This window comes from Etheostoma spectabile, chromosome 10, assembly GCF_008692095.1.
Source record: "Etheostoma spectabile isolate EspeVRDwgs_2016 chromosome 10, UIUC_Espe_1.0, whole genome shotgun sequence".
NCBI classification, from domain to species: Eukaryota; Metazoa; Chordata; class Actinopteri; order Perciformes; family Percidae; genus Etheostoma; species Etheostoma spectabile.
The window spans coordinates 17,258,864-17,267,838 of record NC_045742.1 but is presented as its reverse complement, the minus strand read 5'-3'; the positions used below and the strand labels follow the sequence as shown (position 1 = coordinate 17,267,838).

Below are 8,975 nucleotides of genomic sequence, written 5' to 3'. Positions count from 1 at the left end.
CTCGTGTGTTGTGAAAGTAGATCTAGTGTTAGAAAATCCTCTGGAGCTTCATCGACTAGTTATTCATATTCAAGATGTAAACGATAACTCGCCAAAATTCAAAAAACAATTGACCTAAAGGGAAAAGAGGATGTCTATCAAAAGGGTTTATCGCTTCTCGTAGATCGTAGGAGGCCTTGACGCAGATATATGGCAACAAATGGTGGTTAAGAGTACAGCACACAAAAACTACAACTTTATTTCGCTGGTTGACAGCAACAAGTGTTGAACTCGTACTAGATAACAAACTGGAGACGGAAACAAAGTGAGATTACTTTGCTTCTCACGGCTTTAGATGGAGGCTCCCCTCCGAGATCATGTACTGTAGTCATACACGTCACTGTACTGGATGCTATATAAACGCCCCAGTGTTTACCAGCCGTTTATAAGCCATGCTGCCTGAGAACTCTCCTGAGATACTTAGTGGGCACGTGAATGCTACTGACGCAGATGAAGGAGTGAATGGAAGTATGTCTTTTCCGTTTAAGCCATGTTCTGATGACGATGCATGTATTTTTCTATTGATCCTAAAACAGGAGAATATTAGAGTAACTGAGTGTGACTTCGGAAGAAAGGAGTTCTTTATGAAGTGGAACTAAAGAGGTAGATGGCTAATATCTACCAAAGTAATTAATAAGCTACTGATATAAAGTATATGTCCATGTTAGATATTCCTGAATGCCCTGACTAACCCCATACCTGAGAACGTGTCACCTGTACGAGGTGGGCATCATTAAGACGTGCAGACAGAGACTCTGAGAATCAGACAGTCCGCTGCTCCATTTCAGCAAAACGTCCCTTTTAAGTTGGTCCTCTATTAAAACTAGTTCTCTTGACCACAGACAACTGGACCGTGAACTAGTGTCTGATTACAACATTACAATCACTGCCTGACGATGGGCTCCCACCTCTGTCCTCCTCTAAACTGTTCATTTATTCTGCAGACACAACGACAACCCACCTGGTTTTAGGAACATTCTGACAAGCTATGTGACTGAAAATAACAACCTGCTCCACTTTATTTGTTCCGTACTGCTGAGACCCCGACTGGAGACAAAACGGTACAGTGATTATTCTCTGTTACACCGTGAGGTGAACGGTGCCCCGGTGTCCTCCTACCTGTCGTTAACGAGCACGGGGGTGATCCACGCTGTTGATGGTCGTTGATAGAACATGTTCAGGAGTTTTAAGGTCCACTGTGGCCAGAGACAACGGTTTCTCCTCGCTCAGCAGCACGTGACGTCAGTGTCTCATATCGGATGTGAATGAAACTCTCCCTCAGATACTGTACCCCGCCTGGAGGGCAACTCCTTCATACCGAGCTGGTCCCCAAGCGCGCACGAGGCTCTCTGGTGTCCAAAGTGATAGCGTGTGACGCGGACTCCGCAGAAACGCCGCTGTCCTATCATATAGTCAAATCCACTGATCCGGGACTTTCACTTTGGCTTCCACAGCGGAGAGCTAGGACCACGCGGGACATTTCTGAGTCGACAGCATGAAACAACCTTATTGTGTCAGTGAAAAGTAACGACAGCCCTCTCTCTCTCCGCCACCTGTTCCAGTTATTTCCTTATTTCTGATAAACTTGGCTGGGTGCCGGAACTGAAGGATATTTTCTTACGATGAGAAGAACTCCAAACTGACCTCTTATCTGATCATCGCGCTGGTTCTGTGTCCACCTTTTTTTCTGACCTTCATCATACATCATCCTGGGTGTGAGGTTTTGTCGCAGAGAAAGCCCAGACTGTTGTTGAGGGAGCAGTTCGCAATCCCCAGCGCTTATCCCCTCCTAATTACGCACGATGTTGACGGCACAGAACTTTACGCAGCGCTTACAATTATGACCCTAGCCTCGACACGGTTCAGAACCACGTGTACTTTTAATTCGTGACGTCATACAATGACACCCACTGCCTGCTGGACAACGCTGCGGAAAGTCCCATCAGATCTTGCTGATGTGTTTGGTCCGCCAGATGAGTCTCCAGAGGTAGGCCTCATACTATTTTGTTGTATCTAACATTTAAAGTTGATTGTGAGCTTCAATTGGTGTCGCCATGCACTTCAAGAAAACTTGCATGCATATTTGATTAAAAAACCTTTTGGTAGCCCAAATCCTAGGCTTATAACTATTAAGATGGCATATTTTAGCACATAACTTAGCATAACATGTTGCTGTATTGCTACCAAATAACCTGGGTCTCAACTATAGACAGGTTTTAATCCTGTTTTTTCAGTTATAGTACCCTGAAAGGAATGCGAAGAGGAAAGACCACTTACTTAAACCATACTGATTAACCAAAATGTAACTTTAGACTTTTACAATGTTAGGCATACAAGTCATAAAATCAGTTCATAATACTTGAATCAGAGACACATGTATTGTTTTGTACAAAAGAAATAACAAATAAAACATCCACGAAGCACACAACAACATAGAAGACAGAGACGGATGCCTCAGTTTACAGTTGATGAGCAAAGCCAGCCACATATACCGAAATCCAATCAAAGATCACTCCAGTTCTCCTACGTTATGTTTCTCCTCAGGAGATGAACTCAGGTCTCCCACCGCTAATGATAATGTTATCGCATGCACATTGGCTTTTTTTTTTTTTTTACATCCGATTGCTCTTTATTTGTATTCAGGGGTACCCCTTTTGATTACTTTACAAACCAACCTGCTTTCACCGCCTACCTGGATATATCCAAATGAGGCCCTTATACAGTGCATAGTGCTTTCAAGACTGATGCCATGCCATGCCGTTTCTTACTAAGGAGCTAATCCTATACAATTTAAGGTTATTTGCTTCTTTCCCATGTTATGTGTGCACAGCTTAGTACATCATGAGCATGGAAGCTACCTAAGACTATACCATATTCACATTCTAAGTTATTTGTTCCAGTTTAGGTCTCTTAAATAGTTTGTCTAAGGCCCTGTTTTCTGTCATGTTATAATATGGCTTTGATTAAGACTTTTGTATTATAACCCTCAATGTACAACCTATGCTCTTGCACCTCATACTCACTCTAAGATTACTGCTTTTATTTTCTTATCTTATACTTTTGTGCTTCACTTTGTCAGTGGTACCCTCGCCTATCAAATTCTTATGGACTGAAGCAATGTGTTTCTTTTTAGCAAGGTATAAATAGTTTGGGCCCGCCAGCAAGACTTTCAGTTTGGGACGCCAATTATCTTTTGGTTCAAAATGTTTTATTATCTTAGTAAACACTCAAATAACTGGACTTAAATATTCCATTTGCTTGTTCTTTTCGTGCATTGATTTGTGGCGAAATATGTGAACTAACAAGAAAACCGATCAAGTGAACATTGTGTTGATCTTGTAGGTGCAGACATGGAATTTAACTCAGGTGTCGCTGTTCACTAACAGAGGAAACACCCTACACTCTTGCTTGCTTGTTCTCTAGGTTTGATCATTCTTGTCAATTGTACCCATGGATGTGCTATGGTCAGCCGTATGCTTCAGTGACACAGTTTGCTAGTATAGTCGATGTTTGCTTATGTAGGCCTGATACTGGCGGCACAGATATTCTCAACGGGATAAATACCACCATTTCGACTTGTTGAGTTTTCCATCTTGTCTCAGGATGGCACACAAATGGATATTCAGCGGCCGGCCTGCTGTGCAGCTTTGCTTTCTTTGTTCAGCTGCTTCACATCGGTAACGGAGACGTATCTTTTCCATCCAAGGAAATGAAACCCGGATCTATCATAGAAATATACGCAAAGCAACTCGGCTAAACGTGGGAAATTACTGCTCGAAAGGCCCGCATTGACAGCGAGCTGAACCGTGAACAGTACTGTGACATAAACTTAACACTGGGGATTTGTCGTGGCTAAAATATCGACAGAGAGGCGCTTTGCGGTGACAAGGCATCTTGTATCCTTACATTTGATTTATCTTAGAGCACCTCTGGAGTTGCACCGAATTCACTAACAATACAGATATCACGATATCCGCTGTTTTTACCAAAGATGAAATCAAGATAATTAATGAATTGGCTATGAAGGATCTCGCTTCCGTGTTTTTGTAGGACCACGATATAGATATTGGGCAAAACGCCGTTCAAAGCTATGCATTGCGAGAAACATTATTTATTTGTTGAAATTAGCAAATCGTTGGGGGTAAATTTCAGAGCTAGTGTTGAATAGGAATTAGACCGCGAGAAAAGCATGAATTGAGATTATTGAGCTCACTGCACTAGATGGAGGCAGTCCTCAAAGAACTGGCACTGACATGTCCATGTGACTGTCCTGGATGCTATGATAAGCCCCAGTGTTTACCAGACCGTGTATAACGCCATTCTGCCTGAAACGCTCCCCTAGATACTGTTGGGTTACAGTGGCTGCAACTGACAGATGAAGTTCTAAATGGCGACGTGACTTACGAATTAAGTCGTATTTCGGAAACGGTAGAAAGTATTTGCTTTAAATCACAACACAGGAGAAATTAAAATAATAGGACCTTTGGATTTCGAGAAAGAGTCAATATATGAAATGCGGTAGATGCCAAAGATTGATTGGGCTCCACCTCAGATTCCAAAGTGATAATTGAAATCTCAGATGAAACGACAACCCACCTGAAATCAATTTGAAATCATGACTACCCCATACCGAGACGTGTCCCTGGTACAAGGTGGGCATCATTAACGTGCAGGCAGAGACTCTGAGAATAACGAAAGGTCCGCTGCTCCATTCACAAAACGTCCCTTTTAAGTTGGTCCCTTCTATTAAAACTATATTCTCTGGTGACGACAGGACAGCTGGACCTTGAACTAGTGTCTGATTAAACATTACAAGCACTGCACTGACGAGCTCTCCACCTCTGTCCTCCTCTAAAACTGTTCAGTTATCTGTAGCAGACATCAACGACAACCCACCTGTGTTTGAGGAACAGTCGTACAGCGCATATGTGACTGAAAATACACAAACCTGGCTCCACTTGTGTTCCGTTACTGCTCGAGACCCCGACTGGAGACAAAACGGTACAGTGATTTTATCCTTCTTACCCGTGAGTGAACGGTGCCCCGGTGTCCTCCTATCTGTCTGTAACGGAGACACGGGTGATCCACCTGTGAGTCTTTTGATTATGAACATTTCAGGAGTTTTAAGGTCCATGATGGCCAGAGACAACGGTTCTCCTCCGCTCAGCAGCACGTGACCGTCAGTGTCTTCATATCGGATGTGAATGACAACTCTCCTCAGATACTGTACCCCGCCCCGGAGGGACCTCCTTCATGACCGAGCTGGTCCCAAAGCTCACACGGAGGCTCTCTGGTGTCCAAAGTGATAGCGGGACGCGACTCCGGACAGACCGCCTGGCTGTCCTATCACATATCTCAAATCCACTGATCTGGACTTTTCACTATTGTCTCCACAGCGGAGAGTCAGGACACAGCGGGACATTTGAGTCTGACAGCTGAAACAGAACCATTGTGTCAGTGAAAGATAACGGACAGCCCTCTCTCCGCACCTGTTCCATGTATTTACTTATTTCTGATAACTTGGCTGAGGTGCGGAACTGAGATATTTCTTACGAGAGAAAACTCCAAACTGACCCTCTATCTGATCATCGCGCTGGTGCTGTGTCCACCTTTTTCTTCTGACCTTCATCATCATCATCCTGGGTGTGAGGTTTTTGTCGCAGGAGAAAAGCCCAGACTGTTGTTTGATGGAGCAGTTGCCATCCCCAGCGCTTATCCCCTCCTAATACGCAATGTTTGACGGCACAGGAACTTACGCAGCGCTTACAATTATGACCTCCTACCTCAACAGGTTCTAGAACCAGTGACTTTAAGTTCGTGACGTCATACAGTGACAACACACGGCCTGCTGACCAACTCTGAGGAAAAGTCCATCAGACTTTGCTGAGGTGGTTCAGTACCGCTCATTTACATTATCTGGATTGCATTTCTTTCTGTTGAGTGCTATTTTATTTGTTTTGACATATATCAATGACTTATTTCAGCATGTAATTGGGACCTTTCTAGTCATTTATATATCAGTGGCTACATTTTAGCTCAAGTCATTGTAATTTTCAACCAAATGGAGCCCGGGTTTTATCATGACAACCTCTTTTTTACATGCATATACCAAATCCATGTTACTTCATATCTGTGACGGCAATTGGTCCATTGTTTTTTATCACTTGCTTTTGGACATTTATTTGTTTCTTTCTTCCCATCAATGTTTAAAGTAGCAGTATTCAAATTTTGAATTTGTGTATGCAGTTCTTTTTAGAAATACAAGCTGACCAAACATGCATGTTTAGTGACACACTTTAGACTCTGAGGAGAAGTCTTTCTGACTTTGCGGATGTATGTGGAGAGTCAAATGGATCTCCCAGACGTATTAAAGATAAATTGGTAACACTTTACTTTACAGTATTGACATAGTCATGATAGACACTGTTATAACTATGAGATGACACTGTCATGAATGTGTGTAAACCTTAGAGACAACTCTGAGACGTTTATGACTTATGTCATCAAGTGTCATTCAGTTTTTGTCATGGCAAGTTGACATTCTTTTGTCTGTCCTTATTATGACAACTTGATATTAATCAAAGTGACATCCCCAGAAATTGCCTTGGTCATGACAAGTTGACATTAAATTTGTCTTGATTTTTACAAGTTGATATTAATCAAGTTGATATTAATTACAGTGACATTACCAGAAGTTGTCATGGTCATGACAAGTTGACATTAACCAGGATGACATTATCAGAAGATGTATTTGTCATAATAACTTGACATTAAAGGTTATTAGAGTGTCCTTATTATGACAACTTGACACTAAACAGGATGATATTACCAGAGGTTGTCATTGTCCTGTCAACTTGACTTGAACAGAAAATCGACCTCTTTTTGTATTCATGACATGTTGACATAATAATAATAATTATAATTAGATGTGCAAGGTTAGAGACCAATTCTATCTCTTTGTCATCTAGATGTGTGACAAGATATTTCACAATACTGGCTGTCATGACACTCATATGACAGTCCAAAGAAATTTAATGTAAAGTCGTCATGACAAATACATCTTCTGGTAATGTAATCCTGGTTAATGTCAAGTTGTCATTACAACAACATCCCAAAAAAATGTAATGACCAAGACCACTTCTGGTACTGTCACTTTTAGTAATGTCAAGTTGTAAAAATCAAGACAACCCATACAGTGTCAACTTGTCCTTTCAAAAACCAAAAGACACTTTAATGACAGAAGTCATACACGTTTATGACTTGTTTATGAGTTCATGACAGTGTCACATCATAGTTATGTCATACTGTCAAGTAAAGTGATACCAATTAATGTTAATGATTCTTTTAGGTGTCGTTTGACAGGGATGCGTTTTTTGTATGAAAAATGTTTTATTTGTGGTTTCAGATGAAAGAAATTTAATTTTGGAAATTTTTGTTTTTGGATTTGAGGAAAAAAGATCTGTAGTCTTATGTTTGAAGAAGCATTAACTGCTATTTTTTTTGTATCCAGCACTTATCAGATGCTTTTTTTTCTGTTCAGAAAAACACAACAACAAATGAGTGGTCCAGTAATGGCAATAGGGAGTCTAGTATGTATTGTGAAGGCTTACAATCAGTAAGGGTGTGGAGGAGTATCCCTTTGCTTTTAGAATATATGGAATACTACATTACATCTTAACAAATGAACCGTTGTACCGTTATTTTAGTCAAAATAGTACAGTAAAATAATAAAAATACTGAAAATAAAGATAATACATTATAATGATAATAATAATGCATAGAAAATAAAAGTTTATGAATAGGGTGGTGTTGTGGTGGTCATGAATGGTGTTTAAAGTAACATATTTCTTTTTGCATTTTGAACTTAGTTTGCTGGTTATGTAGATCTACCTCTTGAGTTTTCTTGGCAGATTTGGGAAATGGTCTCTGTGAATCAAAATACTGTTGTAATATGCCAGCATTGTTTTTACTAAGATTGATTAAGATTAGCCATCACTTCTGCACAGTGCTATTTTTTCACTACACATAATTAGTTTAGCTGCTGATCCTTCATTTATAATAGCACTATGTGCTATCACCTGTGTGATCCATGGGCCACTTTCAGTATACCCTTGTGGATGTTTTCCTTGTCCGGATGTTGTTGGAGATAGGGTTCAGTACTGTCTACCACCAAGCCATGTAGTGCCAGTGTGACATGCACCAACATTACACTCAAGAGTGACAATACTCTTATACAAGAATTCATTGTTTCAGTAGAAACACGCATCATCTCATGCTTCACGTTTTGTCCACAGAAGTATCAAAAAGTGCTGATAATAAATGTTTAAATGTTTGTACTGATTTGTGAATATCTAATGGAATTATGACGGCTGGTTTGTTTGAAATATTTGATTAAAAAACATTTTGGTAAAGCAATCACATCTAGGCTTATAACTATTAAGATGGCATATTTTAGCAACATAACTTAGCATATAAATGTTGCTGTATTGTGCTACAAATAACCTTGGTCTCAACTATAGACAGGTTTTAATCCTGTTTTTCAGTTATAGTGAACCTGAAAGGAATTCGAAAGAGGAAAAGACCACTTTACTTAAACCATATACTGATTAACCAAAATGTAACTTTAGACTTTTACAATGTTAGGCATACAAGTCAGTAAAATCATGTTCATAATACTTGAATCAGAGACACATGTATTGTTTTGTACAAAAGAAACATAACAAAATAAAATCATCACAGAAGCACACAACAAACGAGTAGAGACAGAGACGGATGCCATCAGTTTACATAGTTGATGAGCAAGCCAGCCAGCAGATATACCAGAAATCCAATCAAAGATACACTCCAGTCTCCTTACAGTATATGTTCTCCTCAATGGAGATGATACTCAGGTCTCCCACCAGCTAATGATAATGTTATCGCATGCACATTGGCTT

The 8,975-nt window shown here is 40.4% G+C and overlaps 2 pseudogenes; both read left to right on the top strand.

Annotated features, from left to right (window-relative positions):
- LOC116697341 (protocadherin gamma-A4-like) overlaps positions 1 to 1,848 on the top strand; it is a 2,893-nt pseudogene extending 1,045 nt beyond the window's left edge.
- Positions 1,849 to 3,489: 1,641 nt separating this feature from the next.
- On the top strand, positions 3,490 to 5,901 carry LOC116697340 (protocadherin gamma-A12-like; annotated as a pseudogene).
- Positions 5,902 to 8,975: the final 3,074 nt, after the last annotated feature.